The sequence below is a fragment of the Lontra canadensis genome, unplaced genomic scaffold (genome assembly GCF_010015895.1).
Source record: "Lontra canadensis isolate GAN:19392208 unplaced genomic scaffold, GSC_riverotter_1.0 scaffold67, whole genome shotgun sequence".
Classification (NCBI taxonomy): Eukaryota; Metazoa; Chordata; class Mammalia; order Carnivora; family Mustelidae; genus Lontra; species Lontra canadensis.
Window position 1 is genome coordinate 5,230,114 of NW_022631061.1, and position 16,274 is coordinate 5,246,387.

Below are 16,274 nucleotides of genomic sequence, written 5' to 3' on the forward strand. Positions count from 1 at the left end.
AATACATTTTGATTTTCAGCCTCAGCTGGGCTCCGAAAATTGCTACCCAGCATTCCTTTCATTTTTTTCCTCTGGTTGGCTCCCAATTTCAGATTGTGAAAAATATCCCAGTCCCACACAGAGGACTTAGCCGCTGCTGCCGATGAGAAAGTACAGCTAAGTATAAGCCCTTGGACATGAATTCTTGTATTAATCCTTTCCTTCATCACACACACAAACAGGATGTTTCTCTTCTTTTTCAAAACTAACCCTTTATTTAACCTTGTTACTGATTTCAACATCTACCACTTCATCTGGTACCACGATACCTGATTTATTCCCTCACCTCAGCAGATTCTCTCAACTGCTTTCTTCTCTTTAAGAGGATCCCTGTCTGGAAGAAATTGACTAATCAATTAGTTAGCTACCTAAATAACCAAGATCACACTAACTATTAATTCTCCCTTAACCCTAAGTTTTTCTTCAAGCAACCATACTACTGACCTCAATATTCCCCTCCTTATCCTACTCAGTTTACTGAGAACCATTTCAATTTTCATTCATTCACTCTTCAATCCATTACAACCCAATTTCATGAAATGCTATTTGTAAATACCTTGACTGTTTTGTTTGATCTCATTACTTTTTAAACATCATACAGATTGAATGCATAAGGTTTAAAGAGTCAAATATTACATTCCTGTCCTTTTCCATTTACCCCCCTCTTTGGAGGCAACTCTTTCACTTATTTCTTTTGTTGGCATTAATGCTGTTACTTCTTTTTTATTTTTAAAAGATCTTATTTATTTATTTGCCAGAGAGAGAGAGAGAGAGCACAAGCAGGGGGAGAGGCAGGCAGAAGGAGAGGGAGAAGCTGGCTCCCCACTGAGCAGGTAGCCCGATGTGGGACTCGATCTCAGGATCCTGGGATCATGACCCGAGCCGAAAGCAGACGCTTAACAGACTGAGCCACCCAGGCGTCCCATGCTGCTACTTCTTAATTTTTCAGGTCAAATCATTATTTTTAGACTTTGTTCTATGAACAGTGAAGATTTGTTTTTTACTACCTATTCCCATCCCTCACCTTCCCCACAGACATTCATACCCTTTATCTATTATTATAGTTATGTCATAATTTCATAACTTTTTGATAAATCAATATTCAGTGTTTATTACATTTACTATTGACCATGTAAATGTTGTTCACACATATATTATACTCTGATGACTTTGTCTTCCATTCTCAACTTTTCATTATCCCAGGAGTTAATATGCATCCAGTTTGTTTCCTTAGTTTTCAATGTATTTATTCCTAAATTAAAACTCAAATACTTCCTCAGCTATCTCTAGCTCCCTAAGTGCATTAATCTATTAATATCTATTAATCTAATTTTTTTGTAATGTTTCTCTCAGAACCTTCTGACCTGTTCTAGCTGGGGTTTGCTGCCCTTATTATAATTTTATTTTATTTTATTTTATTATCATGGACTGATCAGATTTCTCAGCACTCGGATTCTCAGATTCTCCTGGAGTATGTTTTCTAATATTCTGGAGCTGAATTACAAAAGAGGCCAAGAACCTCAATATTTGGAATGTAAATACCAAGTTGAGTGCCCCCCCCCCCCACTTCAACTATGCCTGGTGTCTCCCAACATAGGGAGCTTCTGTTTTAACCTCTCCAGAGAATAATCTTGTCTTGTGCTGATGGTGGGAAAGAAAAGTCTCCTGGATATAAATTGGGGGAGTAAATTGAGAGGTCTAGCTACTTTAAAACAGAATTTCAAACAACTCTCTTCTTTTTAACCTACTTTAAACATCATTCCCCATTTGGAGCTTTTTAGGATTACTGTGGTAGAGACTGAGTTAGTTTATGACTTACTTCAATGACCACTTAGCTTTCATTTCTTGGGCTTGCCAAGTTCCCTACTACGTTATTTCTGTTTCTCTGCTTTGAAAATTTTGTAGTGGTGGTGTCTCTCTCCTTGCTTTCGTGAAGGTATGTCTCTCTACATCAGTGAAAATTTAGAAAGCAAGAAAAGTCAGATGTTCAGTCTCCCATCTTTGACCAATGACTTTTTCTTGCATCGGCTTTAAATTTTCAGCTCAATGAGTTTTGGCAATTTTAACTACTCTCAAACAAAATAAAGAACATTTTTTCCCATGAGAAAGTTCTCTTGTGCTCCTTTACCATCAGTTCTCCTTACTACATCCCCTCTCATCACCCCCAGCGACACCCTCTTTCTGATTTCTGTCACCATAGACTGATTTTGCCAATTCTTGGTTATCATAAAAATGGAATCACATGGTATGTACTTTTGTGTGTCTGGCTTTTTTTTAGTCAACACGATGTTTCTGAAATTGATCCATTTTACTGAGTATCGCAGTAATCATTCCTTATAATCGCTGAGCAGTTTTCCATGGTATGAAGATATGCAACTGGTTTTGCATACTTTTTTGCTGATGGACATGGTCAAAAGTGGCTGTTTCCAGTTTTGGCCAATGGCTTTTTGTTCATCAAATTCCATAACTTTTTTTAGCAAAGACCTATCTGTAGCAATGGACACTAATTACCACTCTCTATTCCTTGAAACTCTTCTCTTTGGCATTCAAGATCATGAATTCTCTCATCTCTTGAAACACTGTCTCCTTCCTGTCACCAAGTAGTACTTGCCCTTAACTACTAATATTTTTTAGAAATTAGACTGTAGTTTTTGCTTTTTACTCTGTATAAGTATACTGAAATATCTTATCCCATCTTAAAATAAATTAGACTCTGATGATGCCCAATCCCCTTTCTCTAGCGCAGACACTTCACTTGAGCCCCATAGTTACATTTCTAAATACTCACTAACCTCACCCCTTTTTGTGGGGCTCTGCTGGCCCTTTAAACTCAACTTTCAAAACTGACCTCATTATATTCTCTTCAAAACCTGCTTCTGCTACTTCATATCTTATCTTGATTAAGAGCATCACCAAGTAGGCCACCCACACTGGAATATGGAGTCATCTGGACACTTTTAAAAAAGATCTGTGTTCATTTGATCACCAAATCCTGTCAATTATACTTCCTTGATATTTTTGAAGTCTTGCCTCTTTTTTGGTCCTACTTTGGTGCTTTCTCAACTTTTACCTAAAGTCAGGCAATAGCCTCTTCATTGGTTTCACTACCACTTCAAATGCTTCAATTAAAATCAGTTCTATTTCTCAACTTTTTCTCATGTCATTCATTTATTTAAAAATATTTGATGATTCCCCTCATTTTCAGCCATCTCCAATTTATCCACTGACTACACATTCATTAGTGTCAAATATAATAAGCAACCCTGGATTAGAAACTGAGCATTTAGTCTGAAGCTATCTTTAGCATGGGATTGGCCTTTGCTCTTATAGCTGACAGCCTATCTCTTTGTCCAGTTCCACCCATGTTAACATCACTGCCTAAAAGCTAAAAGTGGTATGTGAGGTACCTTTTATATATACATTTTCACTTGGGTATATAATGAGATATATAAGAGCTTAAATAAACATATGATATGTAAGAGCTTAAATAAGTCCATGTTGCTCATTTGGCAGCTCTGTAGCAGGTTTGTTTAGGTAAAGATTGCCTAGTATTTATAAAATTTACTTTTCTAATAAACTTGTTCTTCCATTATACTTTGGAAGCACACAAACAAACCTTTTTATTTTATGTAAAAGTTTTTGACCTACTACATATACAAAAGCCACCAAAGGGCTCATCCTTTATATATCACATGCCTGAATATGCTTTATACTTTCTGACACAAACAGGAAGCTAATTTACCATTTTTTAAAGCTAGAGACTCAAACTAGATTTGACCATGTAGATTTAGGTCCTTTTATCTCCCCTCAACTCAGATATTTGCTGGCACCTTAAGAATTGCTTCTCTATTTGGAGAAAATATTTACAAAACCTGCATCTCATAAAGGACTTGTATCCAGAATAAAGAACTCCTTAATAAATTCCATAATGAGTCAAACAATCTGATTTTAAAAATGTGCAAAATATTTTAACATACAGTTCTAAAAGAAGATATTCAAATGGCAAATAAGCACATGAAAAGATGCTTAACATCAGTAATCAGGGAAGAAATGCAAATTGAAATAATAAGACACCACTACATACACTGGAATGTCTAAATTAAAAACACTGACAATACTAAGTTTTAGCAAAGACATGGAATCACTGAAACTTCCAAAGGATACAACCTCCTTGGACAATAATTTGGCAATTTTGTAAAATTAAAATATTTTCTTAGCATTGACCTAGCGACTCTACTCTTATTTATATCCAAGATAAAATAAATCATACATCCATACAAAGACCTGTACTTAAATGTTCATAGCAGATTTGTTCAGAAAATAACCAAAAAGTGGAAATAACCCAAAGGTCCCTTAACAGAAATAAAAATTGTGGCACATACCTATAATGAAATATTCAACAATCCAAAGGCACTGACTACTGATACATGCAACAAAATGGATGAGTCTTAGAGGCATTATGTTAAGTGAAAGAAGCCAAATGCAAAGAGCATTACTATAAAATTCCATTTATACAAAATTTTAGAGAAGGTAGCCCTGTAGTGACAGAAAACAGTTCAGTGGTTAGTGGTTGCCAAATGCCAGCAATATAGAACTTTTTGAGATAATGGAAATGCTCTATATCATGATTGTGGTGATAGTTACACAACTGTATATCTTTAACAAAATTCATCAAGTTGTATATTTTAAGTTGGTGATTTTTGTTGAATGTATTTTATACTCTAATAAAGCTGAATAAAAAACACTGTAAGTGAGTGACATCAGTGGGAATGGTGGAATAAAAATCTCTAACACTCTGGGACTCTATAAAAGCAAGAATAATATTGGCAATGATTGTAAAAATCAACTTTTGAAGAACTTTGAAAATTAATAAAGGCTTGAAATAATCCAAGTACTGTTTATTTAAGGAAAAAAATTATTGAATCTATGTAAGAACAGTGAGATTTGAGGCATCTGAATTTGTCCTATTCTCATGTTTCTTTTCTCAGTTTTGCAGAAGCTTTGAAAAACAACAGCATCACAATCAGAGTAGCTGTGAAAACTGACAGCCTAGAAGCCCCTGGAGAGGGCAGAATGGGTTTGGCTCCCCAAAAGCTCCATTATTAAAGGACTATCATTATCTGAGCTGTCTGGCAATTCCCTGAATGCTCCCATTCATAGGGCTTATCTTCATTTAACGTGACTCTGAGCTCATCACTGAGAATAGTTTTTTTCCTAGTACGTTTGTCAAAAACAATCAGTGGCAATTATTTAATATCACATCTGCCTGAAATGGAGATAACGTTTGGGCCAAATAAGATATGAACCAAAAGAAATGAAAAGAATAGCTGCAGGAATGAGATGTCCATAGGGGACTTAGAAAAGTTCTAACATATTCTTAGAAATCTACAAGTCAAGCACATATGCAGAACTGTGTGCATACCTGGAAAAGGTATGAGAAGGTCCTAATTTCTCGCCTCTGTCTGATATTGGTGATCTGCACAAGCAGGAAATAAAAGCTAAGGAAGAGTTATCAACTTCCTGCTGGAACACTGAAACCATAGCCAAATATGCACGAAGAGCTTTTGGCAAAGCTGGGAGAAGTACTGGTTCAAGGCACTTAAGGAAATCTCTGTCATTTGCTGACCCTCTACTCTAAGAAGGGACTTCAGTGGTAATATATTGCAAAGGATTCAGACTTTAGACAATTAGCTGAGGAAAGTTACTAAATAATTGCAACAAAAACAAACCTTGGGGAGAGGTGGGGTCTGATTTTGAGAGTTGCTACGTTACAATGTTTAAAATGTCCAATATTAAGTGAAAAATTACAAGACAACAAACTGATTCTGAACTTCAGATGGAGAGGTAAAAGACACAGAATAGCCAACATAATACTGGAGTACAGAAAGGAAGCCGGAGGATTGATACTACCCAACTTCAAGACTTACTATAAAGCTAAAGTAATCAGGACAGTATGGTATCAGTAAAAGAATAGACAGTATATCAATGAAATAAAATAGAGAGCCCAGAAATAGCCCATACAGTGTGGTCAACTGATCTCTGATGAAGGAGCAAATGTTATATAATAGAGAACTGATAGTCTTTCAACAAACTGTGTTAAACAACTGAACATCTACACACCAAAAAAAAAAAAAAAAAAAAAAAAAATCCATCTAGATATTGACTTTAGACCCTTCACAAAAATTAACTGAAAATGAATCGCAGACCTAAATGTAAATATGAAATTATAAAACTCCTAGAAGATAACATAGAAGGAAATAATCTAAATGATCTTAGGTTTGGTGGTAACTTTTTAGATGCAACACCAAAGGTATGATCTTTAAATAAATAGCTGATAAACTGAACTTCATTCAAATTAAAAACTTCTGCTCTCTGTGAGACACTGTCAAGTGTGTGAGAAGAAAAGCTATAGATCTGGGGAAAATATATGCAAAAAATATATCTGAAAAAGGACTATTAGCAAATACATACAAAGAACCCTTAAAACTTAATAAGAAAACAAATAATCCATTTAAAAAGTAAGCAAACAGTCTGAACAGACACTTTATCAAAGACACACAGATGACAAGTAAGCATATAAAAGGATGCTTACCATCATACCGCATTATAGAATTGCACACTAAAATAGCCATGAGATAAACATGGTACACCTATTAGAATGACAAAATTCTGAAACACTGACCACACCAAATGCTAACATGAATGTGGACCAACATGAATGCTCATTCTTTGCAGCTGGGAAATGGAAAATGGCACAGAACTTTGGAGGATAGTTTGGTAGTTTCTTACTGCCAAACATACTCTTACCATAGGACTGAACCATCACACTCGTTGGCATTTATCCAAATGAGTTGAAAACTTATGTATACATAAAAAAAAAAAAAAAAACACCTGCACAGGAATGTTTCTAGCAGCTTTATTCACAACTGCAAAAACTTGGAAACAACCAGATGTCCCTTCGCAGATGAATGGATAAATTAATTGTAGTACTTTCAGATAATGGAATATTATCCAGCACTAAGAAGAATTGAGCCATCAAGCCACGAAAAGACAAATCATGAAGTGAAGAAGCCAGTCTGAGAGGGCTACATACTGTGTTATTCCAACTATAGAACAATCTAGAAAAGGCAAAACTATGGAGACGTTAAAAAGATCACTGGTTTTCAGGAGGTAAGAGGGAGAGAGAGTTGAATAGTCAAGGCACAAAGGATTTTCAGGCTGTGCAACTATTTTGTGTAGTACTATAATGGTGAATACAACTCATTACACATTTATCAAACCCAGAGAATGTGTAAGACCAAGAGTAAAACCTAACACAAATAATGGACTTTGGGTGATGATGATGTGTTGGTGTAGGTTCAGGAACAGCCGTGTCCCACTCTGTGTGGTATGCTGCTAGTGGAGGAGGCTGTGTATGGTACAGGGGCCTAGATGAACTCCCTGTACTTCCTGCTCAATTTTTCTGTGAACTAAACAGGCTCTTTAAAAAGTTTATTTTAAAAATCACTTTATTTATCCAACTTTGAAATTACTGATGTAAAGTGATCTGCATTTCTTTTGCTCTCCATCTACTTGCCCATTAAGATCTCAATCCTATCTACAAACCATCGTCACCGAAGACATTGCGAAATTCTGGGTACAATTTCAAGTATCATACACACAACTACTCAACTCCTCCTTTCAAAATGTGTATGTGGGGGCGTCTGGGTGGCTCAGTGGGTTAAGCCTCTACCTTTGGCCCAGGTCATGATCTCAGGGTCCTGGGATCGAGCCCCACATCTGGCTCTCTGCTCAGTGGAGAGCCTGCTTCCTCCTCTCTCTCTCTCTCTCTCTCTCTCTCTGCCTGCCTCTCTGCCTATTTGTGATCTCTGTCAAATAAATAAATAAAATCTTAAAAAAAATAAATAAAATGTGTATGTGTATCAGAGCCACAGGTTGTACATTTTAAATATCTTACAATTTTATTTGTCAAATATGCCTCAATAACACTGGAGAAAAAAATGAGCTGATTTGCTAAGATGAAAAAAAAAAAAAAAAGACACAAAGAGAGAAGATACTCTCTATGGTGGCCCGAAGCTAGATAGTTCAGCGTGATGTAGCACCAGCCTGTGACTTACCTTGCACAAGGTAAAATTAACAATGGCTAGACTCCACAAGAATACAAAACAGATGAAACACACATCCCAGAGAGATGTAAATGCCTCTTTAAGGACTGGCTGCCTCAGGTAAAAGAACATGTCACATAACAGAAGTATTCAGAGCACTTTAGCAAAACCCTTGTGAAATTCTGCTATGAATGAAGCCAATCTGCATTCAGGACAAGTGGTTAGCATTGGTATTTGTTTACCTCTAACTTACTGTGAAATAATAGAAAACCCTTCAGATAATCTGAGTTGGCCTAGTACTGGTTTCCTGAAAAACTAGTCCTGCATGAATAATAATTTTGATTATAAAATTTATTTTATTTGCTGCATGAACAGTGTATCCTCCACTGGATTAGAGTTGCTTTTGAGGCAGAAACCATAATTTATTCTTCTAAACTACCAAAGGCCTGGAAGGAAAGTTCATACATGGTAGTTTCAGTAGGTTTTTCTTTCTTAACAGAACATGCTTTGTTTATATAGGTCCAAGCAGTGATTGATTTCTAAGTAGTCGCAATAGATTTGTACAGTCAGAGTAACAGAATTATTCTCCCCCACTGAAAATGACAGGCTAAGGACTGCATCTTATTTGCATCCCTAATGTCTAGCACAGGCACTGGCTAAAGTGAATCCTCTCAGTAAATGTTTGCTAAAGAAACTTAAGAGCTTGGCAGACTCTGGGGACAATTTGGTCTGAGGAAAAGAATTTTCAGATGAAGAGACTAAGGATCTGAGAGGACCACCTGCTCAAGGGAGCCACATATTACTTAGCAGTGGAGAAAGGACTTCTTCCTGCCAGTGATTTCTCTGCTCCTGCCTACCCAAGAAGAATTGCAGTGGGGCTTGGAAAATGAGAGCATAGTCCTGTTGCTAACACAGGCTCTTCAATAAATGGCAGTTTCCTCCCCCTCTCCTTTTTCTCCACGGAAAGAGAAAATCCAGTACACATGATGAAGCCTGTCCACTTTGCGCTTTGAGCACACTGGGTTTCTGTGTTAACATAAGCAAAGCACTTTGATCTTTTTAGAGGAAATGTCACAACCATATTTCTGCCAGGACCTGTTAATTTCTACGGTTGTCTTCAGAATCCTTAAGAAGGGGCTAATCCATTAGTAAGGGGAAACAGAAATCTCATTTTAAGAGTGAAACCTGAGGTTCCAATGGGAAAGTCAATAAGAAGAAAAGAAGACAAGGCTTCTCCATCCAACGGCGTACCATGTACCAGGAAGAAGGGGAGGTGCTGGGAATGCAGAGGTGACCAGGATGTGGGATCTGCCCTTGTGGACCTCACGGTCCTGCGTGCGATTTAAACATGACAAAGAGAAGAAGGAGCAACTCACTTCCTGAGTGCAGAAGGACAAAACCTTCCAAAGGAGAGATGATTTGAGCAAGCCCGTGAAAGACTAAGAGAAATATGCTGTCTAGGCTAAAAGAATTACAGGCAAAGCAAACAGGTATTAGATAGCATGCTTTAGTCTGAATGTTGCAAGTCTGTGAGTGGGAGTAACTGCAGAGAAAGGCAGGGTCTAGATCACAAAGGACCAAAATGAATATGTCCAGGGTAATCTGGGCGAGGGGGAGCTACTGAAGGATCTTAGGAGAGTAACGTAATTTGATGGCACATCACAAACATAAGTGGTGGCAGGATGGAGAATGAGCTGAAGAACAGTTAGGATGTATTTATGATAGTGTGGGTGAGAAATGACAAGGAGAAGACGGGAGCGAGAGCAATGAAGCTTCTGGTTTTTGATGTGTAAGCTGCGGAAGGACAGAAAGAGAGGGCGACTCCCAATTTCAGGCTTTGTCATTGTGCCACCGAACACAGAAGCAGTCACTTAGGGAAGCTGGTAGAGAGCTGGGAGGGAGAAAATAAACAGCTCATGTTTGGAGGTATTAAATTTTAGCATCCTTTAGGATACTGAGACCTACTCGGGAATGGTGGGCGGAGAGACGATATACACAGAAGATGTAGAGTAATTGAGCCAACCATCCAGAGAGAATTCAGAACCCTGGAAACTCCAGTGTGTCAGGCACCGGCCAGCGAGGAGCGAACCAGGCTCAGGTAGGTAAGAAGGCAACGGAAGTAGCTGTAGGCTGAATCCAAGAAGCCACAGAATGAGCATTATGGAAAGGAGGGAGGAGATGGTTAGTTGTACCAAATATTTATGGAAAAGGAAATGCTACACAACTTAAAATGTGCCTTTTGGATTTAGCAGTTAACCAGGGCCGTTTCAGAAAGAAGAGAACATTTTCTTTACATGTAGAAGCAATAATATAACTCATGGACTGGCAGGTTATTTTCTTCCAGCTTGCAGTTCAATTTAACACACATTTACTGAATTCCCGCTCAGCGCAAGGCCACGAGACACCCATGCTACACCACCATGTAAGATACAGTCCTTACTATGGAGCATATAGAAGCTGGTAGAATGCATCGATCCCCACCTAACCAGAACCAGAGTGGGGCGGGGGTCAGTGTCAAATCGTGGGGTGCCCAGACTGCTCTGAGTACACAGGAGGAGACCCTGAGAGAGACAGTGCACAGAAGGGCAGGATTCAGGGGTCACGCAGAAGAACCAGGAAAAGGCACAGCTGCGTGCTTGCTGGGAGAGCTGGGATCTGTGAACAGCGCATGTGCTGGGAGTGTCTGAGGGTGACAGGAGGGTGGTCTGGGCCGAGCATCGAGAGGATTCTTCCACTTCCACGGTGATGGAGGACCGCCTGGGAGACAGAAGGCCCTCTCTCTGTGGACCAAGCAACAAACCCCTTCCCTTCCTCACATTTTAGATTCCAATTTTACAGTTCAACTACCGGACTTAGACCAGTCCTGAGGTCTCCCATGCTGATTTCATGGCCAGTTTCCCGTGATATTTCTCATATTCCTGCCAAAACCACGAGAAGAGCAACAAGCAAAGCTACACATTCATCCCCAGCGTGGGATTCGGATTAAAGCCCGCAGCCTGAACTCTTCACCCTCCACTCAAGTGTTAGGGGCTGAAGGGATCTAGCCTTGCCTGCTAAGGAGTGTTCTGGGTGTGGCTCTCAAAGACCTTCAGAAACAAAGTCAGGGAGCTGCAGGAGATTCCTCCTGACCCAGGGATCAAAGGCAAGGGGCGGGGGGGGGGGGCTTCTCCTCTGCAGACAGGAGTGCAGGGCCTGGGAAAGTTCTCCAGGCTGCCCCGGGAGTTTACAAAATAGACTCTGCAGAGCAGGGTGGAGAACTACGCCTGTCTGACAGCTCCGGTGTGTAACTCAGCAAGGGGGGCGGGGTGGGCTTTCAGATCACAGGCTACCCAGCCGGAGGGTTTATGGTGTCTTGGGGGGGGGGGCGGGGAGGAAGAGTGTAGTCAGAAGTCCCCAAGTGGGTATCCCTGAGCCACCGCTGAGTCCATGAAAGCCTGCTGAGCTTTTCACTCAAGGTGTTCTCCAACCAGCAGCTGCAGAAGGGCTGACCTCTCTTCTGGACCAGAACCCCACAAGCAACTGTGCCTGGATATTAGCTGGAGTGTGGGAGGAAAACCGTGAGGCCCAGACACATCTAGCTACAGGAAGAAAATGAAGCATGTGTATGTTGTGGAGGGAGAGGATGTGGGTGTGCAGTGGTGGGATTTGTAAAATAATTTTTTGATTGAGATATAGTTCACATGTAACACTGTGTTTGTTCTAGGTGTGCCACCTCATGATTTGATGTCTGTGTATATGGCAACATGAGCACCACCATAGGTCTAGTCCGTATCCACAGCCATTCCTCGTTACTTTTTTTTTCTTGCAATGGGAACTTTTTAAGATTTAGTCTCCTAGCAATTTTCAAATATACCATACAGTATCATTGAGTCTTGTCACCAGGTTGTACACTACATCCCCAGAAAAATAATTTAGGTTCTAATAATAAAAAAAATAATTATAGGTTCTAAAAATCAAGGTTTCAAGGAAGAGCATAAGGCCCCTGGAAAATCAATAAGCTTCAGCAGCCACAATGGCCCAACAATAAAGAACTTAAAGGAGCAGGTTTTTCTTGGACTTCTTTAGTTTGCAGGATTTCAGATATATTTCAAATTCACATACACCTGGCATTGGAAAAACCAGTGGGGTGTCCTCAGCCTTTAACCGTTCAGAGCAACTGCATCTAATCCAGACAATTTCTCTAGTGAGAACCAGTCCAATTGAAGCAAGGGTCACAACCAGAGATTTCTCTGAGAGGTTCAAAGGTGAAAAGCAAAGCACAAACAGGCCGGGGTTACTGGAAGGCTAGAGCACTCCCTCTGGGCTCTAAGGTTCTCTCTGGGTTCCTTCCCTGCCTGCTTCCTGGATATGGGCCGCTACCAATCAGTCGTGGTCCTCTTCCGTTCTTGTACTGTCCCTGAGTGACCTCACACATCCTCAGGACCTTTGTACCCGTATGTGTGGATGACTCTGCATTTCTGTCTCCAGCTAAGGTCTCTGGCGACCTGCACACCTGCCGCACACTGGACATCTCTCCGGGTCCCAGTCCCCCAGGCACCTCAGCCCATCACACCTTCCCCTGCTCAGACCCAGGCCAAACTCCACAGCTGCCCTTGCCTCAGAAAGGGGCCTCACCACCCCCAGCTGCTAAGACCATGAGGAGTCTGGTCACCCTTACGTCTGAATTACAGCAATACTAACAACACCTCTTATTTATAGGACCTTGAGAAGATGAAATGACACCAATGTAAAGAGCTTAGTGTGCTACGAAGCAATGGCAAGTACTCACTAAATGTTAGCCATTGTTATCTATTATTTATCTGGCAAAGGAAGGCATTTTTAAAAACGTTGATAATGTTTTTAATAATGCAATACAAAATATCTAATATAGATCTAATATATATGTAATTAAAAACATAAACCCTCAATTTGCTGTTCTATTTTGTAGTTTCTTGTGTATTCTTCCTCAAAGTTTATACACATGGAAGTCATTTTGAGTAGCTGGTTGGAAAAGGTTACATAACAGGCCATTTTAAAATACAAAGACCAATGTTTTTCCTGTGTGTGTGTGTGTGTGTGTGTGTGTGAAAGCCCCTAACTCTCACCCTGCCATGTCTGTACCTGTACCCCAAAGCTGCCCTATACCATATAGGCTACATTGTGGTAAGGTTCATAGTGGAGGTGGGGGTAGGGATAAAGATGTCTTTCCTGCACATTAACTTAGCTACAAAAACCCAAAAGCTAAAAGTTCAAAAGAGGCACATCAAAATTTTATGTGTTCTTGTCTGGATAATCCCTACTGGCCTGTTAGGGTCATTTTCCCAAGAAGCCCTCTCTGAAACCCCTTCCCCTGCATCTGTACTTCTAGTGATATCATTCTTCCAAGTAAATCATCATTTACTCATCTCTCAACCCTGGCATGATTGGCATTTGAGGCCAAACAATTCCTGGTTGTGGGGATGCCCAGCACATTAGGAGGTTTGGCGACATCCCAGACCTCCAGCCACTAGATGCTGGTAGCATGGCCCAGCTGTGATGAGAAAAATATGTCTCTGGATGTTGAGAGGAGGACAAAATGTTCCTCCCCTTCCAGGTTGAGGCCACCACATTAGACTGAGACCTCAGGGTGAGGATTCTGGCTTATTGTTCTCTGCAGCAGAGACGCCTGAAGAGACAGCTTGGATGAACCAAGCTGACTGAAGGTGTGAACGAGAAGGGGCTGCTACTCTTCTGGCAGTAAATTAGATCTAATAGCTTCACAAAAGAACCATGTGCTTTCAACTCTTACTTTAATTATTAGTATTTTTAAATATGGAGTTCCATGAAGAATAAGGTGGATATGCAACCATAGTTTCTATTCTTGGGATTTATAAGTCAAACTCAGGAACTCACAGGGCAACCTAGACATCTTTGGAAAACTCACCCTCAAAGGAAGAAATGGAAAGCACTCTAAATTGCATTTCACAAGAAGACCTAAGCTTTCTCTGGAAGCTCCAGAAGCAGCCTGTCTGGCTTTGAATCCTAGCAGTGCCATTCAGTAGCTGTAAGTGGGCCAATTAGTTTATACCTCTGTGCCTCAGTTTCATTATCTGTAAAATGGGAATCACATTAGTTAGAGCTTACTTTATAGGGTTGTTATAAGAAGTAAACAACTAAGTATTTGTGGAATGCTTAGAGTGGAGCTCGGTAGATAATGAGTACTTTGTGTTCAAAAAAATAAAATCACTACTTGCTAGGATCTATATATGTTTTTTTAATAGCTTAGAATTTTAAAGTTGGAAGTGAGCATGATTATTACGTAACCCCCTATAGATTTCCCTCAATGATGTGTCCAAGGTTTCAGTCCAGTTAATGGTCATGTCATTATATGACATAACAAAATATATAATACTGTACATATTCTGTGATAAATACTCTAAAAGAGAAAATATCTAAAATATATATCAATATTCATAAAGACTACCATTATTCAATATTATTAATGTTATTTAACATACTCAAAGATATGCATTTGTGTGCAGAGGCAAATCATAAACATCATTTTTGTCAGCACTCTTCTCCACAAACTCCCCTGCCCCACATGAAAACCATGGTCATTAATTATCCTTTTAAATACAAAGGGCAATGATAGATGCACTCCAGAATCCAAATCAATTCCACATCTCCTTGAAACAGTGCTGAACAAGGTAATGCCCTAGTTTCACACACAATACAATTAACTAGTACTTACTAACGATGTAAGTTACATGGACAGTTTATTGGCCTAATATTAAATTGGAAATTCACAGATCACCTTGAACATCAGAGCCCTATACTATCAGTCTGAGTGAATATTGCAAATCAAAATGCAAATTGAACATATTACTTATCCTTAAAAAATCCCATCGAGGGGCTGTGACTTGCTGCAATTTGTTTGAAAGGTGACAAACTTTGCAAGCTATTTTGACACCTTGGCTATTCCTACATTCTGATACAGTTAACAGTTTCAATTAGCTCATCTAGGTACTTAGATTTGCAATTTGCTTTTCATTACTCACAGGGGAAAATATTTTTAATTAAAAATTCAATCAAAGAACATCAAAACAAAATTATAAGTGAGGCTGCTAAAATAAGCAACTGCACTACTCTGACTTGTAGTCACAAATGTTTGCAGAGCACCTACTATGTCCTGGCGCTATCAGAGTCACAGAAGCTATGGTGAGACATGGTTTCCAGCCTGGAAGTTCACACCTTTAGGAAAACAGCAAACCTGTCTAGTGTTCGAGACCTAAAAGCAAGGGGGTGCTCCTCTACATACTGCAGGCCAGGCATGGGTCTTCTTTGTCATCAACATTCTGAGTATGCTATATTTTTCCAGCCAATCAAAAAGTTAATGCTGGGGACTCCTGGGTGGTTCAGTGGGTTAAAGCCTCTGCCTTTGGCTCAGGTCATGATCCCAAGTTCCTGGGATCGAGTCCCACATCGGGCTCTCTGCTCGGCAGGGAGCCTGCTTCCCCCCCCCCCTGCCTGCCTCTCTGCCTACTTGTGATCTCTGTCTGTCAAATAAATAAATAAATAATCTTAAAAAACAAAAAAAGTTAACACTGCTCCACAACTTACTACGTGCAATTAGGACCTAGGACACTAACTGTCTGTCCACGCAGGTGAGATGCTTCCAGAAAACCAAAGGTGAGTAAAATTCTTGTCGTGGGTAACATTTGCAGGAGACGTTCAGCCCTCTTGTCTTCATTTGTCTACCTGGCAGAAGTTATGTGCCTCTGGGCTACGGTTCCCTTTATGATTCTGCATTAGCTCGGCACTTCAAACATGCATGAGAAATGTGGAGCCCACAAAGCTTCCAAATAAAACAGGAGACCAACTCTATCACTGTGTCTGCAATGTACCCATGAGAAAAGGAATAAAATCACAACCCCTTACTGCTCTCTAGGCATCAGTCATTACACACCATGTGAGTGGGCGAGTGTCTCATTAACCACTCCTCGATCTCAAGATTTTATAAGTGTGGTCATTCCCCTCAGGCTGGAGGTCTTCCTTCTGCTTACTTTCCACTATTTGCTACATGGGACCTCAGTGTCCTGGTGGAACTTGTAATGAGGGGGAAAGAAACTGCATACATGTCCCCTTAGCAGCCACCCCCTTCTCTGCCTCCGT

The 16,274-nt window shown here is 39.9% G+C and overlaps 1 protein-coding gene across 6 annotated transcripts in view; it reads right to left on the minus strand.

Annotated features, from left to right (window-relative positions):
• The window catches only part of STARD13 (StAR related lipid transfer domain containing 13), a 233,929-nt gene that overhangs the window by 37,840 nt on the left and 179,815 nt on the right, over positions 1–16,274 (minus strand). The window lies entirely within an intron of this gene.